The sequence below is a fragment of the Sceloporus undulatus genome, chromosome 2 (assembly GCF_019175285.1).
Source record: "Sceloporus undulatus isolate JIND9_A2432 ecotype Alabama chromosome 2, SceUnd_v1.1, whole genome shotgun sequence".
Taxonomy (NCBI): Eukaryota; Metazoa; Chordata; class Lepidosauria; order Squamata; family Phrynosomatidae; genus Sceloporus; species Sceloporus undulatus.
Genome location: NC_056523.1, coordinates 185,771,205 through 185,781,908, shown reverse-complemented (window position 1 = coordinate 185,781,908; position 10,704 = coordinate 185,771,205).

Below are 10,704 nucleotides of genomic sequence, written 5' to 3'. Positions count from 1 at the left end.
ATTGGCATCTTACCACAAGTTGTGATCAAAGCCTTCCAAGAGCCTGGGTGGCACATTTAGCTTGTTATGTTCCCTTCTTGTTAAATATTCACTGGGCAAAGTAGGTCAAACCCATCCAAACTGGGCAGGAAGTGTACTACAATGGAAGCATTCCTTCACTGGTAAATTGGGATTGAAAAACCAGTTTCCTGGCATATGCCACTGTGCGCATTTGAGCTCATGGATGATCATGAAGGACCAGGGAAATATTCCCACTGCCTGTCCAAGTGCATGTCTTCTCTGCACCTTCAAAGATGCCTGTTTAGAGGTTGAGAGGCAGGCTGGTGCCCCACTGCAAAAGTAATGCAGTCTGACACCACTTTAACTGCCATGGCTCCATCCTATGGAATCTGGAATTTGTAATTTGTTGTGGCACTATAGCATTCTGAGAGAGAAAGCTAAATATCTCACAAAACTGCAAATCCCAGAATTGCACGTGGCAGGTAAAGCAGTGTCAAACTGCGTTAATTCTGCATTGCAGATGCAGCCATAGTTCATACCCTTGGAACTGGGCATCTGTGAACAGGGCGGCTGGCAAAACAAGACCCACGCTAATCTTTTCTTCTTGTCCAAGGGTGCCAACTGACCAAAAAAAGACATATCTTGCTTGCTTGCTCTGGTTTCTTTCACAGCACCTAGAAGGACACTTGGAGGATTTCAACATGATCACTTGCTAATGTCTGCAGGTGAAAATAGGGGTCTTGATATATGTTGTCAGATCAAAGGCATAACCTCAGCAGAGGTCATCACCAAACATCTAAAGACCTTAAGACAGGGACAGCTTATGAACTCATGACCCTCCATATTTGTTCCCATCATACCTCACTATGGGCCACCCTAACTAGGACAAGTGGAAGTGGTAGTCCAACAGGTGGCATTATGTATGGCAATGTGTTTTTTGGTGCCTTCAGGTTGTTTCTGACTTATGGTAACCCTAAGGTAAATCTATCAAGGGGTTTTCTTGCCAAGGTTTGTTAAGTGGTGGGTTTTGCCATTGCCTTGCTCTGAGGCTGAGAGAGGGTGACTTGTCCAAGGTCACACAGAGGTTTTTCATGGCTGAATGTGGGTTTGAACCCTGGTCTTCCAAACTACTACACCATGATGGCTCAGTCATATGCAGCAATGGGGACCCACCACTCCAAGGCAACAATCCTGTATGCACACAGAGTTGGGAATAAAATTTGGATGTATATAGTAGGGATGTGTGACCCTCCAGATGTTGTTCAGATGGAAGACCCCTCTGCCATAGCCATCATAGCCAATGGTGAGGAATGCTGGAAGGTGCAATTCATCAATGCCTGGAGGACTTTCTTGGTCCTATCACCTCCTAGTACATAAACATAAACCTGTAGGACTGCAATTCTCTACAAATGTCTTCAGGAACAAGTCCATTTAATTGAATGGGACTTGCTTCAGAGTAAATAGACATAGAACTGGGCTACCTATCTCAACCCTTTGATTGCCAGCCTTTTTTCCAACACTGGTACCTGATCCTTTCGCCTTTAACCATGGCTTGATCACAGATATTGGCCTAAGTCCAAGCATTGCTTTCCACCAAGCGGTAACCCAAAAAAGCAATGGAAATTTGGAAACTCAAAACATATGTCAATGTCATTGATTAAATGTAACTCTAACAGAGCCAAACAATTGGATTTAGGCCATGACCCACTGCTAATGCATATCTCTGTGCTATGAAAAGCTGTGCCAAATGGATTTCTGCAGCCTGAGTTACTTTAAAAGGCACAAGAGCAGCCCAAGTCAGCATTTTTCCCTTGGTCAGTTGGCAATTCTACTCAGTTCCCATCCTTTCATGATCTGACCTTTCTCCTGCCTTTGAATGCCAAGATGATTGCACGTGCCCTCCATAAGCCTGATGAAGCCGGTGGGTTCTCTTAGCATGTGTGAGTCAAATGGGCAGTGTCAGCGTATCATTTTTATTCCAGCTCCAATGCTCATTAGGCAGTGTGATGGGCAGAATCCTGACAAGCCGCATCTTGAGTTAGCCTAACAAAAGCTGACAAGGGAATGTCCGGCCTGACAGCGGGAGGGGAAAGACATTTCCCTGTTGCTTCAGGCAGGGAAACAGCAAGGAAGCCAGATTTCTGTTTAATTGGAGAAAGGAGCAGCGTGTGTGCATGTGTATGCCCACACACACAAGGTCAGTCTCCTTTAGAGGGGATGCTACCTTTGAAGCCAGGAACAACTTGCTCTGGAGGATAAAGAAAAATAGGATTTCTCAATCTGGCATCCTTTCTTCTTAGCTCAAGAACATTTTTATTAAATTGTGTTATTGAATTTAAAGCATTTAATTTAATTGTGACACAGGGTCTCGCTGTCTGAGCATATACTGTATATGGTTACAGATGCTGATTTTCTTCTTTTGACTTCTACAACAAAATGGGGCTTATTTCTCAGCACATGTATTAGGATCAGGAGGGCAGAAGCAAACTCAGTGTAATTTCTGTACTTCTGGTGGTGCCGTGTTTTAAGTGATCACACTGGGCTGGGAGGCAGTGCGTAATGGCTGGATCTGAACACATTTTTCTTCCTTCCCCCTGCCCTGGTCTCAATCCACTTTTCTCATCCATGGGGGGGAATCATGGATCCTTCCAGATGTTGTTGGACTGAAACTCACAGCATGGCAAATCAGCAAAGCCAATGGTGAGGGATACTGGGATTTGCACTCAACCACATCAGGAGGGCAGCAAGATTCCAAGCCTTAGGTTCTAAGCCAATGGTTCTCAACCTGTGGGTTGTGACCCCTTTGGGTCACCTAAGACCATCGGAAAACTCGTTTCCCATGGTCTTAGAAAACGAGACACTGCAATTTTATGGTTGGGAGTCACCACAACATGAGGAACTGTATTAAAATGTCATGGTATTAGGAAGGTTGAGAATCAATTCTAAGTAAACCCCAATGGCTCTTGCAGGTCCTGGAGACATAAAGTTGGATTTCAACTCCCATCAGCTGTGAGATTCTGGTCAGTGGTGAGGGATGATCGTGCAGGGCTAATAGTTAATCTGAAAGATTATCATCTTCCTTGATGCTGTGTACCTTCAAGTCGTTTCCGCCTTATGCTGACCCTAAAGTGACTTTATCATGGATTTTTGTGAGGCTGAGTGTGTGACTCACCCAAGGTCACACTACCCTGGCTCCTGCTGTCAATGCAGCCCCCAGTCTGGCATTGCTGAATCTGGATTTCTGAACAGGTGAGGAGGATGGAGCCCAGCATATTTAAACAAGCGTGGAATTGGGAGGAGCGACTCTTGCATGCTCCCTTGGCTTGGGACTGTCAGGCACAATGGTTGCAAGCTGTGCAGGTGTTGAGAAAGTCCCGGTGAAATGTCTGTGAGTGAAAGCCATCTTCCTACACGATGCCAGTAGCTAGTTGACATGTTTTTCTACCACCATTCAGTTGTTTGCTTTGGGCCAGCACAGTCAGGGAGGGGGCATTACGAAGGAAGAACATAGAGTATAAACACTCTGGAAAGCTCAACAATCTGACTGCTTGGTGCACATGCCTGCTGGCAGCCAGACCGAAATTCTGATTTTCCTTTTCTTTCTTCTTTTTTTAAACATACCTGGCAACTAGCCCAGAAGCATACATGCACGGCATGAATCCTCTTGGTTAGTAAGCAAGCTTTAATCCTTTCCCCTGGTCATGACCGCATACAGGGAATCTCAAAACAGTGCATGGGCAGAGTCCATGTTTAATAGTTCAGATTGGTAAAATGACCATCATTGTGGCAAAGAAGTCGGGGTGTGTGTGTGTGTGTGTGTGTATTCAAAAGAACTGAATTTGGTATTGGTACCACATTCAGGGCACAGATATCCCTGTCCAGAAATCTGAGGTTCTTTTCAGATAATGTCATACTAATAGTTTCCTGATAAATTTGTATGCTAATATAATTTATTTAGTGCATAAAAGGGCCATTTAAATTTGATTTGTAAAGCATTCCAGCGTATTTTCCTTGATTAAGATCTCCTTGGGTAAAGTACAGAACTGGGGTTGTGATTTGGAGTGATTCACGGCATTTATGGCCTTGCAAGAGACTCTGTCCCTTGCTTCATGCATTGCATAGCCTGGGGTAAAAACAGCTAGAGGATAGGATAGATAGAATCTGGTGTTTATCACACGGAGGTTTTTGCAGCTCAGATCCAGGGTGACTCCTGGTTCAGCTATGCAAATTCACATCATAATGCACATGTTTTATTACACCTGGTTGCCCTTCTGAATCGAGGGGGAATCGAATCCAAGGCAAGTCACGTGATGTGGATTCAAGCAAAGCGGAGTGAGTGCAAATTGTATTACCACATTGGTGGGATTCAGCGATTCGAATCAGCACCTTTGCACATGCTCAGTAGGGGTCTGAACGCATCGTGACTTGTACTTTTCTGGGATGAAAAGGGGCGCAAGTTCTTGTTCCGTGTTTTGCGTAATTGCGTGAATATTTGCCTCGTGAATATTTCTGTGTCTTCTTCATCTCCCTTTTTTATTTTCCCTTCCATTTCAGCAATTTTAACACATAGATAGAAAGATAGATAGATAGGCATACCTGTACATTCACATTCAGGCACATACACACATACTGTACTGTATATATATTCCCAAAAAATGAGTTGCCCTGAAAGCTGCCCTGAAAGTGAAAGGACCACCGAAAGGAAATGGGGGGAAATTGCAGCGCCGCATCATGGGAAGTTTGCAGTGGTGTACCAGAGCAGAAGCAAAGTTGCATTCCACACCAGACCAATTCGGAGTGAAATCGAAGTGAGCTTGGAAGCGAATTCTGTGAATTCACTTCTTTCCGAATTGCTAAAAATGAGGAGTCACTTTGGATTCACTGCAGAAGCGCCACGGAAGGAGCCCCCCATAGAAAGGAATCGTGTGTGATAACACATTCACGTTAATGCGTGAATTCGCATCGTTGGACCAGCAGTCACCCCAGATCTGAGCTGCAAAAAGCTGCAAAAACCTCCGTGTGATAAGGCTCTCTGTCAGAAGCAGGAGCAGGGAAATTGTAGTCTTCTCTCTAGTTGGGACTGTAGCTTCCAGAAGCCTCAGACACCATGGCAAAAGGTAAGGGGTGACAGGATCTTTCTTCAGAAACACCTGGAGCACCAAAGTCACCCAAACCCAGCACCTTCCAGCTAGCATGGTCAATGGCTGTGCTGGTAGGGATGATGGGGAGTATAGTCCAAAATTTACTAATGTACTATTAAGTCATTTTCCCTTGTGCTTGGCTTTTCTTTCTCTTCTAAAGAAAGAAGCTATTTCACCATGCCCCCCCTGCCCTGAATGTGTGTGTTAACAGCACCATGGAATTATGATGCCATCAGAAGTCTTTTTATATGTCACTGTCACTGAACTATTTACAGCTGTCGATCTTGGCAGAGGATTCATGACAGCAAGCTTGCAAGGGGGGTGGGCATGAGAAAAAAAACACAACCCAATGCTTTCTCCATCTGTTCCATGTTCACCTCTCCTTTAATTTGCTTTTTCCTGACAAGATTGGTGCTTAAAGGGAGGAGCTGGCATTGAACAAGCCAAAATAAAAACTGAACACCCCTCCCATCAACTGGAAGGTTAGATTTGTGAAACATTCATTTAGTAGAGAACAGAGAGACTGATGCTACTGACTGGCTGGTTTAAAATGCTTCTATTCCACTTCTCTCCATAATGCTAAAAAAGGTAAAACAATAACATATTAAAAACATAGATTTTTGTGGGTTTTCCAGGCTATGTGGCCATGTTTTAGAAGAGTTTATTCTAGAAGAGAATGAAGATGCCAGCCACAGATGCTGGTAAAATGTCAGATGCTGGTCAAATGTCAGGAATAAACTTTTCTAAAACATGGCCACATAGCTGGAAAAACCCACAAAAATCTATGGATGCCAGCCATGAAAGCCTTCAACTTCATATTAGAAACAGTTCAAGAATAAAGCTAAGTACAGTAAAATCTACATAAAACACTATAATCCTGGAATAATTTAAAAAAAGATATTCAAAGCACTGTCAAAAATAATGTAACTTCAGCAAACCCCCTCTGAACAAACCTTGCCAAGAAAACCCCATGATGAGTTTGCCTTAGGGTTGCTATACATCAGAAAACGACTTGAAGGCAGACAACAGCAACAACACAAAGGCCCTTATCAGATGAGTGTGGAACTGGGGGTTTTGCGCACTGGGTGGTTCGAATTCGCGTTATTTCGCACAATACCATCATACCAACATTCGAATGGCCCAATCCGCACTCACGTGAATGCGCGAGCTGCCGAACTGAATGCGTACTGGCTCCTCTTTTTGGAGCGTGTTGGCCAGTGCGCTGATAAGGGGATTGGCGATATCCTGGATTGGGGCTCTGTTCGATCTCAGTGTGAATGGGTCTGGTGTGACTACCCAGTCCTGAATTCCATCGCAAGACCCCCAGACTCCAATTTTTACTTCCGGTGGGTCTTTCCTCTTGCCGGTTCCAGGGAAGCGGGGGGGGCGGGGGGCGGTTCCAGCGGCCTCCTCCTCTTCCTCCCGGCTTGAGAGGCATCCCTGGCTGCATCCCAGGCAGGGAAGAGGTGCGGGGGCCGCTGGAATCGTGGTTCCAGCAGCCTCCTCCTCCTCCTCCCGGCTTGGGAGCCAGCCTAGGCTGCCTCTCAAGCCGGGAGGAGGAGGAGGAGGCCGTTGGAACGGCGGCGATCGCCGCGATTCTAGCGGCCCCGCGCCTGTTCCCTGCCTGGAATGCAGCCAGGGATGCCTCTCAAGCCGGGAGGAGGAGGAGGAACTCTTAATCAAAGCATCCCCATTTACTTAGATGGCCATCCAGCCTCTTTGACAGCCGCTGGAACTGCAAAAAAATGATATGCATGCGTCCTAAGAGGCCGCAAGCGTGCCAAAGCCATAGCCCAGTCCTAAGGACTAGAATGCAACTTTGGCCACAGCTTCTGCCCCTAAGATACGTGTGTCATTTAAACAGCATACCTCCAAAGTGACCTAAGCAGCTTTATTTTGGCTTGTCTGTTCAGGCCTAGGTTGCCGTAACCCAGACCTCCAAAACGGGAAAAATGTAGGACAAAATTTCAAATGCGGAACACAGAAAAATGTGTCCACATTTGAAAATTTTGTCCTACATTTCCCATGGGAGGCCAAGCGGAGAGGGAAAGCCTCCACTTAAGGAGGCTTTCCCTCCCCGCCTGGGCCCCGGGCCTCACCGCGATCAGAGGCCGCGGAGGAAGGGCTAGGCCTCGGGCGAGCGCCAAGGCCTCCCTTCCTTCCCCGGCCCCCGCAGAGGCCGCGGAGGAAGGGCCAGCCTCGGGCGAGCGCCGAGGCCTCCTTCCTTCCCCGGCCCCCACAGAGGCCGTGGAGGAAGGCACGAGGCCTCGGCGAGCGCCGAGGCCTCCCTCCTTCCCCGCCCCAGCAGAGGCCCGGAGAAGCGCAGGCCTCGGGCGAGTGCCAAGGCCTCCCTTCCTTCCCCGGCCCCAGCAGAGGCGCGCGGGAAGGGCCAGGCCTCGGGCAAGCGCCGAGGCCTCCCTTCTTTCCTCGGCTCCCGCAGAGGCCGCGAGGAAGGCGCGAGGCCTCGGGCGAGTGCCGAGGCCTCCCTTCCTTCCCCGGCCCCAGCAGAGGCCGCGGAGGAAGGCGCGAGGCTGCCAGTGATCGCCGGGGCCTCGCCTCCTTCCTGCCTCGCGCGGAGGCCAGGAAGGAGGGAGGAGGCTGCAGGGAGGCGGGGAGGTTGGCACGCGCGCTCAGGCGCCACCTCCCTGCACCTCCTCCGCCCCAGGCCCGCTGCCCTCCTCTTCCTCCGCGCGGCCATGCCGTGGAGGAGGAGAGGGCGCGAGGCCCCCCGGGTTGCTCCGCAACCCCGCTGCAACCGGGCTTTACCCAGTTTTTGGATGGCACTCGTGCCGGAGCGGGCAGGTGCCGCCAAACCGGGAAAAAACCGGTTGCAGCCGGTTATGGCAACCCTATTCACAGGCCTGAGTTCAAAATGCAAAACTAGCTTGCATTCAATTAACTCAGTTTCAAGGGAAGGGAGTGGAGGAGGAGGAGGAGGAAGAAAGTTCCTTCCCTCGAGGTCAGGCAAAAGCTCTCTGGCTGTTTGTTCTTTCTCATAATCACTTTCCATTACGACCACTCTGTGTCTTGCCTGGCCACATATGTCCTGGTTTTCATCGGTGAATGTTGGAAAGTATGGTCACAATGAAGGTGTCAAGTATATTGACACTTAATATGTCAATCTTGTGTCTTTGAGACTATTGGACTGGACACCATCCCAACCAATTTCATTCAAACATTATTTCCGCCCCTGGTGGTTGATGCATGCCCTGCAAGTGGCAACTTGGAAAGGGAGTAGCTTTTGTCTCTTTAATGGAATTTAATTTTATTTCCAGGACTTTAAAAATCTCCCAGTACCAGAGTGACCAGACAACCTCCTTTTCCAGGACATGTCCTCCATTTCAACCTTTTGTCCAGGAGGAATGTCAAAATGTTCTCCATTTAAGCAGGACTAAGAAGCATGAATTACATTTCTGTGAGTGTTTTGTTATGTCACCCATTTTTCTTGAATGTCCTACATTTTGTGGTGCCTAGTCCTCCTTTGCAGTTTATGACATCGTGTCACCTTGCCCAGTACGCATGTGGCAAGAAGGAAGAAGGGCCAGCTTGTTTAATAACCCTCCATACTGGGAGGACAACAACCACAACATCTTGACAAAATGCAGGCCTTTGACCAACACAGTATTTCCCCCCTCTTTCTCTTGTATGATTTTCAACACTTTTGCATGATGAAGAAGATGAGAGCTTCAAAAGCATGCACCATGTATATATGCATTGTGTTGGCCCCATAAAGGTACACTGCTGGTGGATTTTGGATGTTATTGCACTTTGCTTTTTATGACCAACATGGCACCCCTGAAATGTTTTTTGTTTCGGAAGAGAAGAGGTTTTGTGCCAAACTGAAAAGCAAAAAGGAATTCATTGGCATCTACACAAGTTGTGATCAAAGCCTTCCAAGAGCCTGGGTGGCACATTTAGCTTGTTATGTTCCCTTCTTGTTAAATATTCACTGGGCAAAGTAGGTCAAACCCATCCAAACTGGGCAGGAAGTGTACTACAATGGAAGCATTCCTTCACTGGTAATTGGGATTGAAAACCAGTTTCCTGGCATATGCCACTGTGCGCATTTGAGCTCATGGATGACATGAAGGACCAGGGAAATATTCCCACTGCCTGTCCAAGTGCATGTCTTCTCTGCACCTTCAAAGATGCCTGTTTAGAGGTTGGAAGGCAGGCGGGTGCCCCACTGCAAAAGTATGCAGTCTGACACCATTAACCCATGGCTCCATCCTATGGAATCTGGAATTTGTAATTGTTGTGGCACTATAGCATTCTGAGAGAGAAAGCTAAATATCTCACAAAACGCAAATCCCAGAATTGCACGTGGCAGGTAAAGCAGGGTCAAACTGCGTTAATTCTGCATTGCAGATGCAGCCATAGTTCATACCTTGGAACTGGGCATCGTGAACAGGGGGCTGGCAAAACAGACCCCGCTAATCTTTTCTTCTTGTCCAAGGGTGCCAACTGACCAAAAAAAGACATATCTTGCTTGCTGCTCTGGTTTCTTTCACAGCACCTAGAAGGACACTTGGAGGATTTCAACATGATCACTTGCTAATGTTGCAGGTGAAAAAGGGGTCTTGATATATGTTGTCAGATCAAAGGCATAACCTCAGCAGAGGTCATCACCAAACACTAAAGACCTTAAGACAGGGACAGCTTATGAACTCGACCCTCCATATTTGTTCCCATCATACCTCACTATGGGCCACCCTAACTAGGACAAGTGGAAGTGGTAGTCCAACAGGTGGCATTATGTATGGCAATGTGTTTTTTGGTGCCTTCAGGTTGTTTCTGACTTATGGTAACCCTAAGGTAAATCTATCAAGGGTTTCTTGCCAAGGTTTGTAAGTGGTGGGTTTTGCCATTGCCTGCTCTGAGGCTGAGAGAGGTGACTTGTCCAGGTCACACAGAGGTTTTTCATGGCTGAATGTGGGTTTGAACCCTGGTCTTCCAAACTACTACACCATGATGGCTCAGTCATATGGCAGCAATGGGGACCCACCACCAATCAGGCAACAATCCTGTATGCACACAGAGTTGGGAATAAAATTTGGATGATAAGTAGGGATGTGTGACCCTCCAGATGTTGTTTCAGATGAGAAGACCCCTCTGCCATAGCCATCATAGCCAATGGTGAGGAATGCTGGAAGGTGCAATTCACAATGCCTGGAGGACTTCTTGGTCCTATCACCTCCTAGTACATAAACATAAACCTGTAGGACTGCAATTCTCTACAAATGCTTCAGGAACAAGTCCATTTAATTGAATGGGACTTGCTTCAGAGTAAATAGACATAGAACTGGGCTACCTATCTCAACCCTTTGATTGCCAGCCTTTTTTCCAACACTGGACCTGATCCTTTCGCCTTTAACCAGGCTTGATCACAGATATTGGCCTAAGTCCAAGCATGCTTTCCACCAAGCGGTAACCCAAAAAGCAATGGAAATTGGAAACTCAAAACATAGTCAATGTCATTGATTAAATGTAACTCTAACAGAGCCAAACAATTGGATTAGGCCATGACCCACTGCTAATGCATATCTGTGCTATGAAAAGCTGT